We start from the raw sequence: 24,090 nt of genomic DNA on the forward strand, positions 1-24,090 counted from the left end.
AGACAGATGATCTGGGAAGAAAGACTATTTCTGGCTGGAGCTTTCTTAGCACAGCATTTCTTTCCAAGACAGACACCTCCAGTTGCCCCTCAATATTCATTTATTCCTTACTAACAGAATCCCAATTTGGTGGGGGAGGGGGGGTTGTGGGCTTCCCTGGTGGCTCAGTTGGTAAAGAATCCACCTGCAATGCAGGAGACCCCAGTTCGATTCCTGGGTCGGGAAGATCCACTGGAGAAGGGATAGGCTACCCATTCCAGTATTCTTGGGTTTCCCTTGTGGCTCAGCTGGTAAAGAATCCTCCTGCAATGCAGAAGACCTAGCCTTGATCCCTGGGTTGGGAAGATCCCCTGGAGAAGGGAAAGGCTACCCACTCCAGTATTCCAGCCTGGAGAATTCCATGGACTATATACAGTCCATGGGGTCACAAAGAGTAGGACACAACTGAGCGACTTTCACTTTCACTTTGGGGGTGGTGGTGAGGAAGTGTCACAGGCATTGTCAGCTCACCATAAAACCCATCTCCTCTTCCTCTTAGGCACTGGGCTGGACCACATTTCCCAGCCTCCCTCACAGGAGGTATGGTCATGTGACTGACCACTAGCCAATGTCAGTGGGAGTAATTCTCTATCAAGTCTGGCCCATAAAATCTTTCCATCCTTCATCTTTCATGTTCCTTCCTCTTTCACTGACTGATGCAAACGAGCATGACAGCCTTAAGAGCTTGGATCCTTGAATCACCTTTTGGAAAAGAGCCCCTACCTCCCTTATCAGGAACAGCCATTTTGGACTTTGTGTTAGCAAACAGTTAATGTCCATCATATCTGAGTCATTAAATGTACATCAGACCCTTGAACATGGTTCCACTTACAGACAAATCTTTTTCAATAGTAAATACACTACTACACGATCTGAGGTTGGTTGAACCCACGAATGTGGAACTGCGGATATGGAGGGCCAACTATAGTTACATGCAGATTTTTCACTTGGGGGTGGGGGAAGGTCAGTGCCCCAAACCTCTGTGTTGCTGAAGGGTCAACTGCATTTGGTTTGTTTGTTTCAGCGGTGAGCCTATCTAACTCCTCTAAGCAGCAGTGTGCCCTGCTAAATACTCATATGACCCTTTTAACTGGGAATGGCCACGTGACACGGTTCTGGCCCTGACACATCAGAGGAGGTCTGCTGGATGTTGTGGGGGAAATGTCTGTTTTCCGGATAAAAGGTATCAAGGTGGCTGGCACTTCCTTCCTGCAGCAGCCATTCTGCCATCATGAAGAAAAGGCCAGGAAAAAGAACAGTGTGTCAGTTCAGACAGATATCTGCTGTTGAAACTAAAGCCAGCAACCCCCTACCTTCAAACATCTTGTTCCACGAGAAAAACAAACCATTATTTGTTTAAGGCACGAAGGTAGGTTAACTCTGCAGCCAAACACAAGCCTGCTTTACAACTACTCATTCATTCATCCATTCATTTATTCACCCAACCTTTATTGAGGCCTATTTCATGCCAGTTCTTAAGCTAAGGGAAGAAGGTACAGAGATGAGCTGGGTGTAGCCCCTGCTTTCTAGAAGCACCCAGTCAAGCTGCAGAGACAGGCCCAAGGGCAGACAATCTGAATGCAGTGGGAACAGATGCTGTGGTGGCACAAGATTGTCTGGGGGGGTCTGAGCAATGGTGGTGGGTGAGCACAGAGGCAAGGAGTTCCCAACTCTCTTTCTGGCACTGGACACATAGAGCAAACACCCCTCAAGCTAAAGAGCAAATAACAAGAACGTGCTATGCTCGGCGGAGCCAACTGTAATTACTTACTGCATGTTGAGTCCCTAAACACCATCAATTAATGCAGCTGTTTCAAGATAATCAGCAGTCATTAGAGCAAGATGCGCAAGAGGAGAATATAAAAATTCACACGCCGCCGACTTAGACATGCTGGAAAGTCTGTGAACCGAAGATGAGACAGGCTGGCTTAGACCCTTAGACCCTCCTGCCTGCTGACATTAGGATCTCTATTTCTCAAAGACACAGTCATTTTTTTACCTTGAAGACAGAGCCCAAAAAATCAAACGTCTATGCCATGACCTTCAACCATAAATGCCCAAACTTCGATTCTCAGGTCTGTGCTTCCATTAAGAACTACAGTGGAGACAAACTGGCAACAAAAATCAACCCCATCTGGGAAATCAAAACCAGAGAAGTCAGAGCAGTTGGGGAACCAACTGGAAAGTAAAGGTTCTCCTCCTTTTAACTCAATGCTGCCTACACACAAACAATTTTTCTTTTTTAGTGAATGGTATTACTGGCCATTTCTTTACTTTCCAAGTATGGGGAAAGTATTTTAAGAAAAAAAGACAAAGCCTCATTGACCTCAGATTCCAGAAGTTTAAAAATAAACGAACTAGGACTTCACTGCAGGACCAGTGCAGGGGACACAAGTTCGATCCCTGATGTGAGAAGATCCCACATGCCATGGAGCAATTAAGTCCGGGCATCACAACTACTGAGCCAGCGTGCTGCAGCTACTGAAGCCCATGAGCCTAGAGCCCGAGCTCTGCAACAAGTGAAGTCACTACAATGAGAAGCCTGTGCACCACAATGAAGAGTAGCCCCCTGCTCATCGCAACTACAGGAAAGCCTGTGTGCTGCAATGAAGACCCAACACAATCAAAAAAAAAATTTTTTTTAATGAATAAAATAGGCAGGTTCCTCATTAAGAGGATTGATTATCAGGTTTCCAGCCTGACTGCCGACTTATGAGTACAAAGAACTCCAGTGGAGACCAGAGGGTGTGCTAATCACACAAAGCAGAGAGGCACTCGGGTTCCGAGGCTGCAATCACAGGCTCCTCTAGTCCTCCCCCCAGTGCTGGAGGCCATCGCTAGCTGGGCAGGCTGCCACACTGGAGTTTCTCTGTAGGACACACGGAGCAACTGAGGGTGAGGTCTGAGGAGGAGGGTTCTCCCTTTTCAGGACCAAGTACTAAACTGAGGGCTGTCAACAGTTTCCCAGAGACTTTCAGATCCAGAAGGTTCCAGCTATGGCAGACACAGGACCCATGACAGTGTCAAAACCAGAGGCCCAAAATGGTATCACTTGTGCTAAAGCCCATGATACCAAACCTAGATTTAATACTTGACCTAATTGCGATTTCAGCCTCCCCAGATATGTCATCTTAATGGGCCAGTTTGGAGTTTTCTGGCCATTTGTCACTCAGAGAACTGGGTCTCTGGTGGGATCATGGATTTCGGGGGTGATGGACAGTCAGCCCAGAACAGTGGTCAGGGCAACCGGTGCCATCGACCAGGACCAGGAATATGCTGGCAAACCAGGAGAGTAAACACTGAGTTCACAGTCTCTTATCATGCTTCCTGCTAACAACCTGAGGCCAAGAGTGATAGTTAAAACATGAACAACCAGCATGTGTCAGACATGGACCAGTCAAATGAGTGCCTATGTTCAGCAGCGGGCAAGGCCACGTCACCACAGGATACCAGCTGAAGATCATTCACTGTGCCCCACCCCTCCTGCCTCGGTCAAGCTTTCACAGGCTATACTCTGCCCTCTCGAGGCCATAAAAAGTGGCCTGGAGTCACATGAGTGCCCAGGAAACGCCTCTGCTATTATTCCTGTCCTTCACCATGAACTTGAGTATGATGTCCTCCATTCTGTGGGCAGGAGGCTATGTGTATCTTATCATCCTATATCCATCATCTCAGTGCAGTCAGTTGGTACGAAAAATGTTTTGCAACCCACTTCAATATTCTTGCCTAGGAAATTCCCTGGACAGAGTAGCCTGGTGGGCTACAGTCCATGGGGTCACAAAGAATCAGACATGACTACGTGACTAAACAGCAAGGGCATTAAGGAATGAATGGTTAAAAAAATAAAGACCGAAAAAAACCACAGCTAACATTTAAGCATGTACTATGCGTTCTAAGCGGAGAAGGCAATGGCACCCCACTCCAGTACTCTTGCCTGGAAAATCCCATGGATGGAGGAGCCTGGTAGGCTACAGTCCATGGGGTCGCTAAGAGTCAGACGACTGACTTCGCTTTCACTTTTCCCTTTCATGCACTGGAGAAGGAAACGGCAACCCACTCCAGTATTCTTGCCTGGAGAATCCCAGGGACGGCGGAGCCTGGTGGGCTGCCAGCTATGGGGTTGCACAGAGTCGGACACGACTGAAGCGACTTAGCAGCAGCAGCATGCGTTCTAAGTCCTTGTCATGCACTGTCTCATCTCAGCTTCACAGTAATACCATGAAGTGGGTATTATTATCATCACCTTGGTTTTACAAAAGAGAAAATGGAGGCATAGAGAGGCTGGGTAACTTGTCCAAGGGTACAAGCCTAATAATGATAGATCCAGGATTTAAAGCCAGTCTGGCTTCAGGGCCTACACTCTGGCCCACTGCAATGTGCTGAGTACACACCCACAGGAATGTTAGTATCAGGAAGTTATCATAGAACCTCTGACACCCACACACCCTGAAAAATCCTTCCAGATGGTTTCTGATGATGCTGAGCAAATACTGTTGTTGTTTGACTTACAGAACATTTTAGAGAAAAGCAGTACCTACTTTTACCACTAAGCAGGAGACCACCTGTAATTTTTACATAACTGGGTAACCACATTGAGTTATCAAGCCACTGTAGCAGGAAGATCTAGGTACACAGAATTTCTCCACTCAAGAGATCTGAATTCTAGGGGAAGCCTTTTAAACACCCTATGGTCCAATGTCCCCATCCCTAAGAAGATCCCAGACCTGCTAGAAGGATTGAACAAGATCATGGACACAGCTCCCTATTTAAATAGTAAGCTACTCCATAAGCAAAACATATGATCATAATGATTAATATATTTCAGTAAAGGGACAGATAAAAATTTCTATACCTATCAATCTATGCTTGTCTAAATTCTATGTTGTGTATACTTGTACGGAAGGTCCTATTTATATCTCTTCACATTTCAGTAACAATGTTTAAAACTTAATATACTTTTGTAAGCCTGGGTCCTTCCATTATCACTTCTGAGCTTCCAGACATTTCTACTATAACTTTAATAATTTTACCTTAATCTTTCATCTTAGAAGCATAAAAACTTAACGAAGCAGTAAATATCTTACTCTAACTTCAGATTCTTCTATATTAGCAGCTGACACAATTAGCAAGCAAGAGCTTCATTTTACTTTATAATTAAAAAGCTCAAAATGATCCTGCTCTGTCTCTGAAGGCCTGGAGTTTGGTGTTGGATCCAAGAATGAGGTGGGTCTAGGAAAGTAAGCTGTGGTTTCTGTCAGTTGGAAAGACACATGTCTTCATGTAATTTAGGGGTAGGACAAATAGTATTCAAACTATTTGTAAACTGGGTGTAAATGATGATGCTAACCACAGAAAGGAGTGCAGAGGAGAGGAGGTGGAGGAAGTATCAGAACCAGGTGCAATGATTTTCATCTTAATCTGTTCTTTAAAGCTATGGTTTCTATGCTATTGATTGTGGCTCTCTCTGGAAGTCGGTTATACACAGAGGCAGAGAGAGTGGTAAGCAGACGACAAAAGGATGCCTCATAATACAAAAACATGAATGCGTTAAGTTGGGGGAGTGACTATGCAAACACAGAATTTTCAAGTTCCTAAGATGCTACCACTAGATATTTGAGATGCCCAAGCTCTCCTCCACCCTACTACCAGCACAGAGGTGGCTCGATCAATGTGTGCAGTGCAGGAAGATGGGGCTGGGGGAGGCAGTAGCAGGGGGTGGGGAATAGGGACCAGGGTGCAGGGAGGAACCCTAGATACTCCTGGTGGAGCACCATCTGCAGCCAGAAGGCAGCCTACAGGACATGGGTGACGGCTGCCTCCTGGCCGCAAGAACTACATCACAAGGCTCCTCCGAGTTCTTTCATCATTAACACTGGCTGTGCTCCTGAGATGGCTCCTCTCTTCATTACTGATAGCCCTGCTTCTTTCCCAGAGCCAGTGGCTTCCCTTACAAAGGCCCAAGAAGATTCAGAGCAGCCTCCTGGCTCTAGAGATGGAGGCTACTTACTATGCTGGAGGCTGCAGCTCAGTGAGGCCACCCTGGCCCTCCTGCCTTTTGCACCCAGACGGCAGCCTTGCAGGATCTCCAGGTTGAGGGGCCTTAGCAGGTCCTATTCCACCTGTGAGGCTACCCAGGAGGCTCAGGAAGATTCCCGAGAGGCTGCTGCTGTCAAAAGGCCCACCGTCCTACCAGAAGGCAGCTGTTTGCCTCTTCTCCACCTGCTAAGCACAGGTATGTGCGAGCGTGCTCAGTCGCTTCAGTCGTGTCTGACTCTTTGAAACTCGCCCACCAGGCTCCTCTGTCCATGGGATTCTCAGGCTAGAATACTGGAAAGGGTTGCCATTTCCTCCTCCAGGGGATCTTCCCCATTCAGGGATCAAACCCATGTCTTCGGCACCTCCTGCACTGCAGGCGGATTCTTTACTGCTGAGCCACCAGGGAAGCCCCAGGCACAGGTTCAGACCCTCCCAGCTGTCTCTCTTTTGGCCACGCCCCTCAGCATCCCAGGTGTGAGTTGGTTCCCCTAGGCTGGACCCCAGACCAACGTCCTTGTCACTCAAGCTACCTTTCCCAAAGGGGCACACCCCTCATTCACAACTTCAGATGGCTCCGTGCTCTCCCAGCTCCCTGGGTCCAGCTCCCATCTGGCTTTCATGGCCTTCTAGGTGGGCCTGGCACACCTTATTTCAGGTAACTGTGAGGCCATTTTCCCTATCTCAGTGAATTTGCTCCTAATGGTAACTCCTCCCCCAGAATGTGGGCCCATGATACCTTATCCACCAACCAAGAACCTCATCCCAGGGCTGAAGTCTACCCCTGGGAGTTTTCAGAACCTTGGCTATTCTGTCATCCCTTTTCCTACTTCCTCCAGATAGCAAGCTTACTCTCTTCCTCTCTCCCTCCCTCCCTTTCTCTCTCTCACTTACAGACCTCAGGCATTAATTAAGCCTCTTCTAGAAAACAACTGCAGGAATCCTGGGTATAAGCCAGAGCTGGAGGCAGAGACAGTCTGGGTGAGGAAGAGAAGCCCACAACAGTTTTGAACCTACAAGCAGTGCAGGTTCTCACTTCAAAGTGACATTCCAAATTCCAATCCTTTCCAGATTCCTGAAAAAAGGGGACACAGGCTGCTCCCACCCCTGTTGCCTCTGGCCATTCTCTCCAGGGCTGGCCTTTGATAGAGGCGGCAGAGCTGGACTTTGATCCACCTGCCGGTGGGTCATGGCCACCCCCCACAGTCAGAAACACCTTCCCCAAACAACAGCCTCTCTCTCCTCAACAGATCAGCAAATTAGATTGCCAGAAAAGTGCAAGAAGGGGTGTTCTTAGCTCTCCCTGGGGTCGGCAGCACCCACTGGAGTGAAGATGCTGTGATCTGAAGCAACCAATGGGACTCCACAAGTGGCCTCCCCCTCATTATGCACAGGGATGAGGGACCCTGAACGGGGCTGCAGCCACAGCTCAAGGCCCTAGAGGTCAAGCCGTGGAGGACTCACCCCTCACCAGAGAGCCTTAGCTCCCCATGGTGCCATCACCTTCTCACTCCAATCGTGGCATGAAGACAACTTCTTTTCTTCCTGGAAACTCTGGAGTCCCCCCTGAGTTAGAGACCCAGTTGTCAAAGTCGGACCCATAAATTATGCTCTCTGGCCTCAATACACACAGAAATGAATGTCCCCACTCAGATATTTCTTTAAAATTTGATGAATTGAAGGAAAACATTTTGGAAACAGTGCAGCACAATGGGAAAGACACATGGGTTATGGACTCCGATAGCCTGGATTCAGGAGGGACACACACTTGCTTACTAGACAAACACTGAGCACCTGTCATTTAGAGAGTGGAAGCCTGGGTGCTGGGGGCTCAAGGATGGTTCCACCCTCGTGGGCAGTGGGGCATCTGACATTCAAGAACTCATCACACAGCAGCCCAGGGAGGGCTGAGGAAACACCCACAGGAATTTGTGGGCACACAGAGGGCGCCTACCAGCCCCAGTGTGACCGGGGGCTAATTACTTACTAATTCACTATTCAACAGTGAAAACTACGGAGCTAAATACTCTTCAAACCAATCACTGGAAAGAAAGAGTTGCAGATACCTCCATTCCACAAATGCTCTAAGTGTTGCAAAGGCCCGGTGGCCCATCTAGTCCCTGGCGCCCGAAAGTAGCCTCCCAGGTATCAGTGATGGGGCGCTGGCCAGGAGCTAACCTGTAAAACAGACGTGCCTCCTACATATCCTTTCTAAAACATAGTCGTTGTTTTGTCATGTCCTACTCTTTTGGGACCCCATGGACTGTAGCCCGCCAGGCTCCTCTGTCCATGGGATTTCCCAGGCAAGAATACTGGAGTGGGTTGCCATTTCCCTCTCCAGATATGAATTGAACTCCTGTCTCCTGCATTGGCAGGCGGGTTCTCTACCACTGAGCCACCAGAGAAGTCCTCTCTAAAATAGGCAATTCATTCAATCCAAAACTTAATGAAAGCCAGGAGAATGGATGGGGTGGGCTCAGGCACTGGTTTTCTGACTGTCACCCTGCATTTCCACCTCTCTCCAGGAAACTAGAAGTTTTTCAAACCACCTGCTTTTTTATTTTTATTTATTTTTTAAATAAATTTATTTATTTTAGTTGGGGGCTAATTACTTTACAATATTGTAGTAGTTTTTGCCTTACATTGACATGAATCAGCCATGGGTTTACATGTGTTCCCCTTCCTGGACCCCCTCCCACCTCCCTCCCCATCCCATCCCTCTGGGTCATCCCATTGACCCAGCCCTGAGCATTTGTCTCATGCATCAAACATGGAATGGTGTTCTGTTTCACATATAATATACATGTTTCAATGCTATTCTCCCAGAACGTCCCACCCTCACCTTCTCCCTCAGAGTCCATAAGACTGTTCTATGCATCTGTGTCTCTTATTCTGTCTCGCATACCACCTGCTTTTTTAAACCCTCTTCCCAGAGACGTCCCAACAGCGCACCAACACCTCCGAGGAGGAATTGTTGCTGAGCCGGGTCCGCAGTCACCTCACGTTTGTGAGGCTGGCCGAACACAGCGTGTTCCACACTCGGGTTCATCCGCGGGCCTTCTGCAAATAGCAACAAATGTCCCCAACTTGTGGAGCCTTCTTGAGGCTCCCTTAGTCGCCCACCCCAAGCTTCCCCATTCGCACGCGATCTGATCCCACAACTCTCGTGATTTTACTTTTCGAATGCTTACAAAGCACCCTGTCTTCCCACAAAGGCACTAGCCACCCGGGCGGGGATGTCCTCCGCCCCTCCCGCCCCCCACGAAACGCCCCGCCGAAGAGGGTAAAATATGGCTCCAACGCCTCCTGCACCGCTAAACCTTCAACCACCCACCCACAGGTAGAATTCGAAAGACCGTTGCAGTCGCCAAGAACGCGGCCAGCTCGAAGCACATCCAATTTCGCGTGTATGACAAAGCCGGCTGCTTTAAAAAGCTGCGACCTAGACAAGTTCGCGAGCAAGAGCAACACCGGGGGTGGAAACCCCGCAGTCCTGATCTGAGCATCCCGGAATGTTCACCCGCGCGCGGAGCTACCCCTCCGCGGGGCCCCGGGACTCCCAGGGGCGCCGCGCGCAGGTAGCGGCCGGAGCAGCCGGCCCCCCCGCCGAGGAATGCCGCCGAGAACTTGCCGCCGCCTGCTTACCTGGCGACCCGCGGGCTCGCGGCGGCCGGGGAAGAGGGATCTTGCAGAGGAGCTCCAGTTCCGGCTGCAATCAGGCGGCAGGAGTGCGGGGGCCGGGCCGGCGCGGGACCGCGCACCGAGGCAGACGAGGTGCGGAGCTGGAGGTGGAGAAGCGGGAGGCGGCGGGGTTTAGGGGAGGCACCCGCTGGAGGGTGCGGAGCAAGGACTTGGGAAAAGGGCGGCGGGATCCTAGGCCGGGTTAGGGGGCGCTGGGGCTAGGAGAGGGGGCGGCGGATCAGAAGGCGGGGACTGGGGTCCGGGCGCGGGGACTGGGGGCGGCTTAGGGAGAGGAGAAGGAGCGAGTCCGGGACCGGGGTTTGGGGAAGAGGCGGGCATGGAGGAGGGAGCTTAGTAGCCGGGTTCAGACCGGGTACTCGCAAGCGCGCCCCTGACCTCCCCCCTCGGCGTTCCCCTCTCCCACCGGAGTCACTGCCCGGTCGTCCCGGCCTTGGCGCGTCAGGAAGACCCCCTCGGTGTCCGAGCCCGAACCCCAGGGCACCCGCCCACCTCGAGCCTCAGTGGGAGGCTCCGCTCAGCCTCAAAGGCTACCGCCTCGACCCCGGAGCGCGCCGCGCTCACCGCCCATGGTCCCGGCCCGGCCCGGCTCCGCCGCAGCGCGCCGGGTTCCGCGCTTGCCGCCTGCTCTGCCCGGCGCAGGGGGAGGCGAGGGCGGCGCGCACCGACTTCGGGCAGCGAGACATCTCGCAGCGCCCCCTACTGACCTCGCGGCGCTCGGGGCCCGGCCCGCCCCGCGCTGGGCCCCCTCGAGCTCCGCCCCGGAGGCGGTGTTGCGGTGCGGCAGGGCAGGCCAGAAGGGAGCGGCGGAGAGGACAATGACTGGAGGAGGCCAAACACAGGCCCCAGGGACGGGACAACCATCGGAGATCTCGGCGGGCCAAAGTCGCGGTCACGGGCACGCTGAGCGCAGGTCACCTGAGCGCAGGGCCTCTGCGCGCCTCACTACGCCGGACTCGGGATCAGGAGTGGACGCACGCCTAGGTCGGGTGCGCAGACACGGCCCGGGCCCGGAACCCTAGTGTGGGTGCCCGTGGGCCGTGGGCCTGACCCGGCGCTGCCCGGGGTCTAGTGCTGAGCTGGTCGCCCGTTTTGGGGACCCACCGTTACCGGGTGACTGCAGCCTCATAGACCCAAACTGTCAACGATTCTGGCCACCTTGCCTCCCCTCCCCTCCCTCCCGCCCCCAGCCAACTCCACGTTCCCTTCCGGCCCCAACCACATCCGGCCCTGCGTGTCAACTCTAGACCTCCAGGCTGCTCCCTCGGGGTGGCCTCTAGGTGCCCTGCGGAGGTCGCCATCCTGGCAGCCTCATCTCCACCCCTTCTCTGAGCTTCTGGGAAGCCATTGAGCACTTGACTGATTTCTGTAACTCTCTGTTAGACACCCTTGAGGCTTGCAGTTGAACTTGATTTAATACTTTATGGGTGCGGAGGGGGGTCATTTCTCTCAAATGTTGGGCTCTAGCCCGTGGGGATTACTACTTGATTTCTCTGCGCAAGATAATCTGACCAACTGTGACTATCCGAGAGGCCTTTGGTATCAGTTCCAGGTCTACAGTGACCCCTACGTGCCTTAGAGCAATTGGTCTTGAGCAAAATGGGCTCCTAAGTATTTACTGTTGACCTTCTGAGAGCACTTTCTGGAAGCGTTTCTCACATGGCCTCTTCTCTCATTCCTGTACTGGTGGCTCTCAAATCCGCACTCAGCACAGAGATATGTTACCCACATTTCTACCAACTCTCTGGCTTTCTGCTCAGAACTTTCCATCTCAGTTCAGCACTCCCAGCGCCAAATTCTATCTCTTGCCAGCTCCCAAGTGTATCTGCTCTATGGTCTCACCATGTCCACAGTCTCCTGCTTTGCCTTCCTCAGCTGAAGGCTCAAGGTCCAGGGATCCTTAGCTTCTAAACCCTGATAACCTGCCTTTCTCTTCCCATTCCTGGGATGCCAGGCTGTGCTCAGCTCCTTCCTGCCCCGACCTCTGACACAACGCTGCCCAGGCATGAACTGCACCTCCCAGGACAAAATTGTTTCACTGTTCCCTTTAGCATCACCCAGATTCTCCCACCTGGCTCTCAGGCCACCCTACCCACCCAACACCTCTCCTCCTTTCCTTCACAATCCCACTGACTATCCTCTCACTAAGTCCAGACTCTACCCCTTCCCTGGTGCTGCCTCCCTCTTCCCTGCATGAGTTAGGGCACTTTCTGCTCTAAATCAGGGGTCCCCAAACCTGAGTAGAAACTGGGCAGCTCAGCAAGAGGTGAGAAGCACTGCAAATGAGCAAAGCTTCATCTGTATTTACCAGCCATTCCCCATTGCTCACATTACTACCTGAGCTCTGCCTCCTGTCAGATCACCTGCAGCATTAGATTTTCATAGGAAAATTATCACAATGTAATAATAATAGAAATAAAGCACACAATAAATGTAATGCACTTGAATCATCCTGAACCCTCCCCTCTCCCCACTCTGTGGAAACCTTATCTTTCACAAAACCAGTCCCTGGTGCAAAAAGGTTGCTAGAGGGACTTCCCTGGTGGGCCAATGGCTAAAACTCTGACCTCCCAATGCAGGGGGCCCAGGTTTTATTCCCTGGTCAGGGAACTAGATCCCACATGCCACAACCAAAGATCAAAGATCCTAGATGCAGCAACTAAGACCTGGGGCAGCCAAATAAATTAATTTTTAAAAAGGCTGCTAAGGACCGCTGCTCTAAATGACAGACAACCCAATTCGCACTTACTTAAACAAAAAGGAATTGATTGACTTACATAAATTAAAAGCTCAGGGCACATCTGCTTCAGGCCTGGATTTAGCTCTGGAAACTAAAGCCTTCAGGGATGCTCCCATCTCGCAGCTTTGCTTCCTTCCATGTGAGCTGTACTCTCAGGCTCTTTGCAAGACCCTGGCAGATCCAGGCTCACAACCTCACAGCCACAAGGCCAGCAGAAAAACTGCTTCTCCTTGCCCACCATTCCCGCAAGCCTTGGGCCTGACTCTGGTTGGGTCACCTGTCCATCCTGTCCTCCCAGCCACTGTGACCCCATGGTGGTTCTGTCTCTCCCTGCTACCTGCTCAGCCCCAACAAGTGCCTGCTCCTGCATCCCTTCTCTTTCACAACAGGACTGAAGGGGACCCAGGGGCACCACCGCTAACCATTTCCCCACAAAACATGCCTCACTGCAGTTCACCTGGCTGCAAGCCTCCTGCGTTGGCCCAGGGCATTTTGGAAACAGAAAAGGGTTCCAAACAGGGGCAGAGTTCCAAAAAGGAAGTGGGAAGCAAGACCCTCTGCTTACAGCTTCCTGGCTTTGTACCATACCGCCTCCCTAAGTCAAGTCTTGGTACAGAGGTGTCCTCAGGCCTCTCCGGGAACCAGGCATCATGTTCTCCCTAGATTGTCTCTCTCAGTCTCTTTCCTCACTTCCCCGATTCTCTGATGGCTTCAATCCTCCCTTCTTCTTGGAGGAGGTGTCCTCTCCCTCCTCCCTGTGGACTTTGGGTTCTGAGTGGTACCCACCCGTCCTGGCCCCTGGCGTAGTAACACTCCTTGGCTGGAACTTAAAGGAGGAAGGGGCTACAAGGAGAAATACATGTGAGGAAGCATCTCAAAACCACTACTGCCATTCAGCCTCTTTCCTCTGTGGTTGGTGAGCAGGTAAGATGTGGCCTGAAGCAGCTGGTGGCCGCCTGGTCAGCACCTGGGGTGGCTGTGCCAAAGCTGACCACCCAGAGGAAAACAGTCAAGAAGCAGCTTCCCGTCATGCCTAAAACCAGGACCTGGATTTTTCAAGTACATGTCCAGTGAATCTCTGCTTTTCCCCCAAGCACACTAGAACTGGTTTTTCCATAACATGCGACCAAAAGAGTTCTGAGTAGCACAAGCCCACAGCACATTGGTCCCTGAAAAAGAGTAATCTTTCATCATCATTATTCATGTGATAGGGGGCAAGCCATGCCCATTAATGACTGTAAAACAGAGAAAGGAAAAAGCATAAGTGACCATTTGCTCATAACCTTGGTTTCCTCTTCTATTCACAGAATTTGTCCTTCCTACATACACATTTTGGCCCCCAGGGAAACTCAAAATTCAGTGAAAGTTGAACCCTCCCATCTTATAAAAATAGTCCCAGACTCAGTCAAGTCATGAATATTCTGCCAGGCAGTACTTACTGTCATTCTGTGCAAGCAGCCCCCGCCTGGAGCAGCTGGGAGCAGGTGCCCATCTTCAATTCAGTTTCAATCCGTTGAGCATAAAAAAGCTGAGCAAATATTTGTACAACCTCCTTTGTCCTGCTCTGTAAACTTAGAGAAATAGTGGGCTACTGCCCCTAGCCTGAAAGGATTGACTAGGGAAACACAAGAAGTCTAGGACAGGGTATGAGGTAACAGTGAGACCAGGGAGGCCCCTAGGCACCCGGGTGAGGTGGCCGATTGTCATCAGGTTCTAAGTTCCAAAGGTCTGTGCGGCCCACAACCTGCCTTACAACAGAATTACACACCCATGCAAAACATTTCCTTGTGCCCACCACAATATCTAAATTACTGATATTATTTTTAAGTTCCGTTTACCATGGGTTTCCCTGATTATAAAAGTACCCACTCATTGTAAAAACTTGGGAAAAGACAAAGTACACACAAAGATGAAAATTTAAATGACCCATGATAAGTGTATGTCAAATAATACAGTAAACATCCGACCAAGATTTAAAGTGGGAAGACTAACCCATACATGCTTCCATTCCACCGCTGGCCACCCCAGGGCCTCAGGGAGATAAATATCTTGCAAAAAGTTAAAAGTCATTTCTTAGGTTCTGTCAAACCTGCATTCTCCCTAACACATGTATAATTTTCAAAACTGTTGTCAGGGCCTCCCTGCTCCAGGGTGGTCCGTGCTCCATTATTTATGTATATGCATGATTCATTATACTTGATACCAGCTGCAACCTCATCTCCCCACGCCAACAGGCTTATTATACAAGTCCCTGCCCCTTTGAAGAGCAATCAGGGAAGGCAAACTCATTTTACCATCTAGCTGGGTGAAATCTAATTACAAAGGCAAATCTGGAAGAACAGAACACGAAATGACCATGTTAAATAAAAAATAAGAGATGGCTTCAAACCTGACCTTGAGCCAAAAAAAATCACAAAGAACTGAAGTAATTTACTGAATCATAAGTCTAAATATTCATTTTGTCCTCTAAAATCTGAGCCCAACCAAAAGTTGTTTCTAGGCAAAAAATAAACAGATGAGCACTGGATGAACTCACACAAATCTTACTTGGAAATCATAAGAGGACAACAAGGATTTCAGCTATTTCAGCTACAACAGTGCCAGAAACATATGTATTAAAGTTGGATGAATGGATGAATGGACCTGGAGCCCATCCCCCTCATTTTACAATTAGAAGTCAAGCAGAAAGGAGACAGGAGGAGAGTGGGGATCTGGTGGAGCTTTCTGCAAATATTGTGACCCCATGGAAGAAAAAAAATGGGAGATTAGTGCCCATGAGAGATGTGGGGCCCAGCAAACACCCTAGACTTCAGTCAGGACTGAAAATAGAAAGATAGAAGCTAGGAAATAACCTTGGAATTCTGAAAGACACCATTGCCAATGTAGAATTCTATGCTCAGAGAAAATGAGGGACAGAAGGGTGATCAATTTGCTCCAAATTAATCACAGTAATGGAAAAGAATGTACATTCTGCTATTATTGGGTGGAGTCTCATATAGATGCAAATTAAGTCAATAGTGTTTTTCAACTCTTGCAGATCCTCACTAAATTTTTTTCTACTTTTCTATCAATTATTGAATGAGTGGTTGACATCTACTATAATTATTATAATTAATTTATCTCTCCTTTCAGACCTATTAATTTTTGCTTCATGTGTTTTTAAGTTTTTATTAGGTACAGAGATTACTGGGATTTTATGCACACTTGATAAATTGCCCCTTTATCTCTTTATCCCTTTTAATATCTTTGATGTGAAATCTACTTCATCTGATGTTAACATAGCCACTCCAGTTTTCTTTCGGATAACGTGGTACAATCTTTTCCATCCCTTTTCCTTTAATCTGTTTGTCTTTATATTTAAAGTGGTTTTTGGTGAGTATAAAAAAGTTGTATGTTGCTTTTTTATTCAACCTGACAATCTCTACTTTTTATTTGGGGTGTTTCAACTATTTTTATTTGATGAGATTAATAATTTGGTTGGATTTAATAGTATCATTTTACTATTTTCTATTTCTCCCAGTCTACACATTTTTTATTTCTTTGTTGTTAACTGAGTATTTTTTATAATTTCTTTTAACTCCTTTGCTTACTTGTTATGTCTCTTTTTTTTTTTATTGTCAGTCAGTGGTTGTATTAGGGTTATACTATACATTTTTTAGCTTATCACAGTCATGCTAATTTTATTTTACCACTTGATTAATAGTATAAAAAATGTATTAAAATATACTTCAATTAGCCCTCCTACCCACTGAAATATTGTTTTCACACACTTTATGTCTACATTTTAAAAACATTTTATTTATTTTTAAAGCTTTATTTATTTATTTGGCTGTGCTGAGTCTTAGTTTCATCATGAGAGATCTTTTGATTGTGACATCTGAACTCCTAGTTGCAGCATGTAGGATCTAGTTACCTGACCACAGTTCAAACCTGGGTCCCCTGGATTGGAAGCACACAGAATCTTAGCCACTGGCCCACCAGAGAAGTCCCTGTATCTACAGATGCTACCAACTCCATGATACATCATTATCACTTTTGCTTTAAACCATCAACTTCTCTTTTAAGGTGATTTTTAAAATAAGAAAGAGTGATTTTATTGTTACATATTTACCATTTCTGGTGCTCTCCATTTCTTTGTGTGGACTCATGTTTCCATCTAGTATCATTTCCTTTTGCCTAAAGGATTCTCTTTAACATTTCTCACCCTATATGTCTTGTGGTGATACACTCTTCCAGCTTTTGTATGTCTGAAAAATACCTTGACTTCACCTTTGTTTCTCAAAGATATTTTCACTGGGTATAGAATCCTAGATTGACAGCCTATGTCTTTCATTCCTTTAAAGATGTTGCGTCACTGATTTCTGGCTTCCCAGGTGGCTCAGTGGTAAAGAATCCACTTGCCGATATAGGAGACACAGGAGACATGGGTTCGATCCCTGGGTTGGAAAGATGCCCTGCAGGAGGAAATGGCAACCCACTCCAATATTCTTGCCTGGAAAATCCCATGGACAGAAAAGCCTGGTGGGCAATAGTCCATGGAGCTACAAAAGAGTCAGAGTGACTGAGTGACTGAGCACGCTTGCACAAACACTGATTTCCATTGTTTCTGACAAGGAATCTGCTGTTATTTTTCTCTTTCTTCATCTTTACATAATGTCTCTTTTTCCCCCTGCTTGCTTTTATAATTTTCTCCTTTTTAATGGTTTTAAGTAATTAGACGATGATTTGCTTTGATGTCATTTTCCTATTGTTTCTTCTGCTCGAGGCTTAATGAGAAACCTGTTCACTTCCCGTTGGGGAAGGGGGCTCAAAAGAGTCCTTCCACCCAAGAAACTAAAGCACTTAGATCTAGCTGCTCCCTCAATTCCCAGAGCACCCAGTATATTCTCACACATCCTACGGGAGCAAAGAGCTCAATATCCCTCACGCCTCCCTCCTCGGCACACTTCTCTCTATCCGTCATACCTGGCTCCAACACCCTATCCTACTCCCTTGGATCCTCTGCGGGTTACAAAATGGTCCAAAGTTGAGAGGTTGAGTTGAGCCATAGTCTGGGGTGGGGTGGAAAGCAGGCCTGGGACAACTGGGGTTCTCCCTGCTGTCCTGGAGAACCAAAGATAGGATGGACCCAAGTCCCTTTGAAGGAGTGACAGGCTAGCATAAGGGCAGTGTGGAGGAGTGGGTAGAGAATGGAGACCTTGCAAAAAGCCTCCACTCCCCATTGAGTGCCTAGGACATGCCTGCATTGTGCTGGTGTTACTGGGAAGAATAAAATCTGACTACATATCGGGGTTTTTTGTTTGTTTGTTTGTTTTGTTCACTAAAAAAATACTGTCTATATATAATGGGCTTCCCAGGTGGTGCTAGTGGTAAAGAACCTGCCTTCCAATGCAGGAGATTTAAGAAATGTGGGTTTGATCCCTGGGCTGGGAAGATCACCTGGAGGAGGGCATGGCAACCCACTCCAGTATTCTTGCCTGAAAAATCCCATGGGCAGAGGAGCCTGGGAGGCTATAGTCCATGGGGTTGCAAAGAGTTGGACGTGACTTAAGAAACTTAACACACTATATATAACAGCCTGCTGTGGGAGCTCTGTCCCTCTGCTTGAGGGTTAAACTAAAGTGCCTTTGTTCAGGGAAATACCCTGACCCTGTCCACTTGTGAATGGCTGCAAGAGAAAGGAAATTAACACATCCTTGTCCTGAGAATGGCCATTCCAGGAAATATTTGCAAGAGTAATTGGCTTTTTACTTTACTCCCTCACCTCTTCCCCATTTGTGTTCTATAAAATTGGCCAGACCCCCAATAAGATGGTTATTTTGAGACACTAGTCTGCCATCTTCTTGGTCTGCTGGCTTTCTGAATAAAGTTGTTATTCCTTACCTCAACACCTTGTCACCCAACTCTTTGGCCTGTCATGTGGCTTCCCTGGTGGCCCAGAGAGTAAAGAATCTGCCTGCAATGCAGGAGACTTGTTTGATCCCTGTCAGGAAGATCTGCTGGAGAAGGGAATGACAACTCACTCCAGTATTCTTGACTGGAGAATTCCATGGACTGAGGAACCTGGCAGGCTATAGTCCATGGGGTTGCAAAGAGTAGGAAGACTGAGTGACTAAAACACACACACGTGGCAAGCGGAGCAGGCTTGGACTTGGTAACACTGGGGCCTCAAAGACAGCAGTGAATCGCACTGCCTGAGCAGCTTCCTAGGCCTGTCTGGGGAGACATCTGGCCAAACAAGCAGCAGATAGCAATGTGATCCCTGTGGGTTCAGCAGGAAAAATCATAATCCCATTTCATGTAAGGGATAAAAGCAATAGCTAGAGAGATTAAGTGACATGCTTGGATGACCCAGCAATTTAGTGGTTGAGTTTGTATAAAATCAAGGCCCAGGGCAGGTTTCTGCAACCCTGTCTCGTGCTTTGCATCGAGGCAGCCTTCCCTCCCAGATCAAGACGCCCGGCCCCTTCTTGCAGGGCAGAAGTGTTCGGCATGCACATCATGACACCATGATTCTCCAGCAAGGTCATTTGTGCAGATCCCAAGTGCCTGAGCAGGGTCTGTGCTACCCAGAGGTGGACCCCACTCAGCTCCTGCTGCTTCCTGTGGTTATGGCTGGTCACTGCAGTGGGCCTGTGAGCTGCTCAGATAGTGATGGCTCTGAATTCCCCAGAGTGCCGTGCACATGCCTGGCAATCAATAAATGTCTGCTGATCAAGTCCCTGTTAATGAATGGTGATGACTTAATCAGTAAATATTGATGAATTTGAGATTCCTGCTCACTTTGGACAAGTTGGAGCTTTTGCCAAGGAGGCAAAAAAGAATTCCCAATAAGCTGGATATGTTCCAGTACCTTACATGGACAAATCTGTAATTGATTCGAGGGAGTACATGTGTGTGTGGGAGGCGGGGGGGATCTCTCTGTTGTCATGGGGACTCTGAAAAAAGAATTTCTTTAATGGCATCCCAGACATGAAGACTCTGAAGTAATGGCCCTTTTAAAATTGAATCATATTAATAAGATCTATTCAACTGAACCATGCTTCTTTCTTTCTTTTTCATTAGATGCATTATTAACTTGGCTAGCTGCAAGACCTCATAAATGCAAAGTGCCCATTCAAGAAGAACACCACTTCCAGCATGGAATAAATAAGATACAAGTCATTAATTCCAGAGATCCTGGCAGATAAAGAATAAGTTCTGTGAATGGTGATTTTTGGGTTGTAGGTTCCTGGAGGGCCTGGGTGTGTGGGGGTCACTTCTCTTGAGTGAGTCCTCAAAACCTGGGGCAGTCTACACAAGCTAGCAGACCAGGCTAATCACAAAGCATTAGAAGGAAGCTGAGGGGGAAAAAAAGACAAACAACTCAATTTCACAGAAGTTCTATATTGTACGAGAGGAATTGCAAAAAGCTTAAATGTTACAGCTCTCCTGCCCAGTACCACATTTTAGCATGGGATTTAGTAATATTTGGTATTTACTAAGCAAGTAATGTGAGAGTTGGATCACAAGGAAGGCTGAGTGCCGAAGAATTGATGCTTTTGAACTGTGGTGTTGGAGAAGACTCTTGCAAGTCCCTTGGATAGCAAGGAGATCAAACCAGTCAATACTAAAGATAATCAGTCCTGAATATTCATTGGAAGGACTGATGTTGAAGCTGAAATGCCAATACTTTGGCCACCTGATGCAAACAACTGACTCACTGGAAAAAACCCTGATGCTGGGAAAGATTGAAGATAGGAGGAGGAGGGGATGACAGAGGATGAGATGGTTGGATGGCATCACCAGTTCAATGGACATGAGTTTGAGCAAGCTCCAGGAGTTGGTGATGGACAGGGAAGCCTGGCGTGCTGCAGTCCATGGGGTCGCAGAGTCGGACACGACTGAGCGACTGCACTGAACTGAAGCAAGTAATGTGGCAGATAGACTCTAAAATACCCTCCGGTGATCCCTACCTCCTGATATCCACACTCTTGTATGAATAAGGGTATGACCTGTGACTTGCTTCTAACCAGTAGAAAATGGCAAAGGAGGTGACACTTCTGTAATTATGTTACATAAAACATAACTTCTGCCTTGTTAACTGATGATTTTGATGAAGCAAGATGCCATATAGTGAACTATACTATGGAGAGACCCTCTGACAACTGAGGGCCCACTTCACTAACAGCCAGAAAGGAAGTGAGCGCCTCATTCCAACAATCCACAAGGAACTGAATCCTACCAACAACCATGTGAGCTTGAAAGTAGCTTCCTCCCCAATCATACCTTCAGATGAGACTCCATTCCTGGCCAACTCCTTGACTGCAGCCTCATGAGAAATCCTGGAGAGGAAGACTCAGCTAAGCCACACCTGGATTCTTGACACACACAAACACTAAGATAGTAAGTGTGTGTTGTTTTAAGCCACTAGCTTTGTGATGAGTTGTTGCACAGCAATAGAAAACGATTACAAGCACCTATGCATGTTCTTAGTGCCATGGACACAAGACAGACAGTTTGCTGCCTTCATGGACATTCCTTTCTGGTGGAGGAGACAGAAATAAGAATATTAATAAATTACTGCCATGAAGAAAAAGAAATTAAGGCAAGAGAATAGAGGAGGAGGTGGATGGTATTTTAGACAGGGCTGAAGAGTAAGGTTGTCTGTGAGGATGGAGCTTTGAGCAGAGAATTGAAGAAGTGGGCATATTAGAAGGAGGAGCATTCCAGGCAGAGGGAATCGCAAGTCCAGAGGTCCTGGGGTGGGATCAAGTTTGGCAGGTTGTAGCCCAGTTGGTACAGGAAGTATTGTAATAGCTGAGCTCAGAGAGATGGGAGGGGGGTCAGATCACAGATGGCTTTGCAGGCCATGGGGAGGGCTTTTTTACACTGGCCATGTGAGAGGACAGGCCTGAGCCCTTTGAGCAGGTGAGTGACATCATCTGACCTGAGAGTAAGAGTCAGTCTGGAAGGATGATCCTCTTCCAATACCCACAACATAAACTGCACAGAAGCTACATAGGGCCTGGAAAGTGACTAAGAGTCTCTCATCTATTTTTCTTCAGGGATTCTCCCAGAAGCCCTGTGGAATAGGTGTGGCAGGTACAGGAATTCTTCCCCAATTGCATCCCTCTAGTTCAAAAGGCTGATCCATGTGGCTGGACTCCTGAGTCCCCTCCCCACACTCAGGAGCCCCATTAGAATGGAGCCAGGACAAATGGTGTGTCACTCCAGACATGACTTGGAGACCCTGCTCATAATGTCAGAAAGATGTGAATATTTGCACAGGGAATGAAGCACATGAAAAACAGTGCTTTTCAGGCACAATATTTTCAGTAAGGCAAGCAGATATACAAGAATCTTTCTGAAATGTCAGAGAAGTAGATTCTGAAAGTATTTCTTGTGAATTAATTATATATTAGGTTATTGCTAACCTAAAATGTTTCAAATGCCATTAAGATGTTGGGCTTTTCTTTTTTTGAGTGGTACTCTATTGCTCTTTTAGAGGTTATATATTAATAAATGTATTAGAAGTTTTATACTCACATTTATTATTAATCCCTCAACCTTATTTTTTGTTAGGTTTGAGTTCCACACATGCAATGTTTTTGTTGAGTAAACATAAACATCAGGTTTGGAAACAAAATCTGTATCATCCCTGAAGTTAAAAATATTAAGTAAAGGGCTTCTATGTTTTCTTGGTGGGTCCTGCTTGTTTGGACTGTGGGAGAGGAGTAAGGCATATTCTAACCATATTGGAAAACAGGTGACTAAAACCTCTCTCTGCCCTCCATTTATCCCCTCATCCATCCTTTAATCCACCCAATCCATCCATCCACTCAAACATCCATCCACTTATCCACCCATCCATTCATCTGTTCATCCATCCGTCCATCCAACAAGTATTTAAGGAGCACCAAACAGAGTTAGATGTTGTAATGGAAACATGGAGATTAGGCAGACATGGCTTGTGTCTTCACATAGTAAATCTTTGTTCTTCACACAAAGCTGGGTACTTTCCCTCAAGCAGCAAGTCCTCACTGCTCTGGAGCTCTCATTTATGCAATCACACATCTCAGCCTTGCTGGGGGATGTCCAAGTAAACTTTGCTCTCCAGTCTTGGGGACCAGAATCCAAGAGATTTCCTCAAATCACTCTGTGAGATGGTTGTAGTCAGAGTGGACTCTCAGAGGTCTCAGAGTGGTCATCAGGTCCCAAGTCCTTCTGATGCCTAATTCACAGAGAAGCTTTTCTAGGTACCAATACTAATAACACGCAAAGCCTTCTGAGCAAATAATCAAGTGCATTGAATAATTAAGACATGTTGGCAAGATTGATGAGTATGTTCTTATTTTTTAAAAGTGTATCGTTCTTTCTAGGTTCTGTTCCTCTACTGGTTCTGCCCTAAAATTCTGATGTGTTCCCCAAGGTTAACTTCCAACTGTTCCCCTTTATGTACCCTGAGTGATCTCAGCCGTTTCTTTTACCAAATCTGAATCCTGGTCCAACTAGATTTCCTAAGCCCTTGACTTGTGTGTCAATTTTCCTGCTGGACTCCCATGTCCTAAATGGGACAGAAATTCAGTGTGTCCTAAACCAAGCTCATGGCAAGTACAAAATCAAGTCCCCAAACCCTAAGATCTGATGAATGAAATCCACAGGGGATGTCTTGTGGGCTCTCCAGAGTAGCACAGAGAGACTATAGGTAATTCAAGGACATGAACCCAGCTCAAGAAGCAGCAGCAGAGGGAGACTAAGTGGCAGAGAAAACCAGGGCCTCAGGCAGAAAACTATGCTATTATCCAAGGAAGGGAGACCTGGAGAGAGGGTCCTGGACAGACCTGCCATAGAGAGGAAACTTAGCCATGGGGTGGGAGGTTATTTTAGATTTCTCTGGTTAAAGGCTCATGCTTCCTAAGCAGCTGAATGATTAAAATGTTACCTTCTAAGCCCACTGACTCCTTCAGAATCTTCCTGACTCCAGATCAGAAGCCCACTCTGTGAATATACCCCCTTCCATGGGAAGGGGGGTACATCAGTCTCCTGTGAGTATGGTTATGTGAGCCAGTGTTGAAAGGCATCATCCTGAATGGCCTGAGAATCCCAGACCAGCTGGAATCTGGACTCCTCAGGTGCCGGTGGCCCAAGGAGGCATAGTCTATTTTGTATTGCATTAATGACATCCAGTTGATCCACATTTGTACCAGGTGAGCACGACCACCTTCTTGCTATGATCTCCAGGACCACTGGTTCTGCCATTTCCCTTATTTATTCAATAACACCTCAGTGTTCTTCCATAGGAGCCATCCCTCCAGCGACTAAGGTTTCCATGCTGTTTAAGTGCAGTTTTGCACATAAGTATAAATTGAGAATCCCATGGATGGAGGGGTCTGGGGGGCTTCGGCCCATGGGACTCACAAAGAGTCGAACACGACTGAGTGGCTAACACATTCACTTTCTTTCATAAACTGATTCAATTTGGGGAGTATTTGCTAAAGATAAACTCTCCATGATCCAGAAATTCCATTTCTAGGTCTATAATAAAGAGAAATGAACGCATACATCCCACAAAAGAATGTTCATCCTAACCTTTTCCT

At 47.6% G+C, this 24,090-nt stretch overlaps 1 protein-coding gene across 12 annotated transcripts in view; it reads right to left on the bottom strand.

Annotated features, from left to right (window-relative positions):
- The window catches only part of PXYLP1 (2-phosphoxylose phosphatase 1), a 157,123-nt gene that overhangs the window by 130,116 nt on the left and 2,917 nt on the right, over positions 1-24,090 (bottom strand). For 4 of the 12 annotated variants that reach the window (XM_081569662.1, XM_081569660.1, XM_081569659.1 and 1 more), the window contains exon 1: positions 13,951-14,115. The exons of 3 other annotated variants lie outside the window; for them this stretch is intronic. The gene's annotated coding sequence lies outside the window, so the exon portion shown is untranslated. Of the gene's footprint in view, positions 1-9,717; positions 9,855-10,177; positions 10,228-10,263; positions 10,418-10,478; positions 10,964-13,950; positions 14,116-24,090 lie in introns of those variants that run through there. 5 more of the 12 variants (XM_081569655.1, XM_081569657.1, XM_081569652.1 and 2 more) reach the window with 5 other exon arrangements.

Source organism: Giraffa tippelskirchi, chromosome 2, assembly GCF_054371585.1.
Source record: "Giraffa tippelskirchi isolate mGirTip1 chromosome 2, T2T-mGirTip1v1.2.pri, whole genome shotgun sequence".
Taxonomy (NCBI): Eukaryota; Metazoa; Chordata; class Mammalia; order Artiodactyla; family Giraffidae; genus Giraffa; species Giraffa tippelskirchi.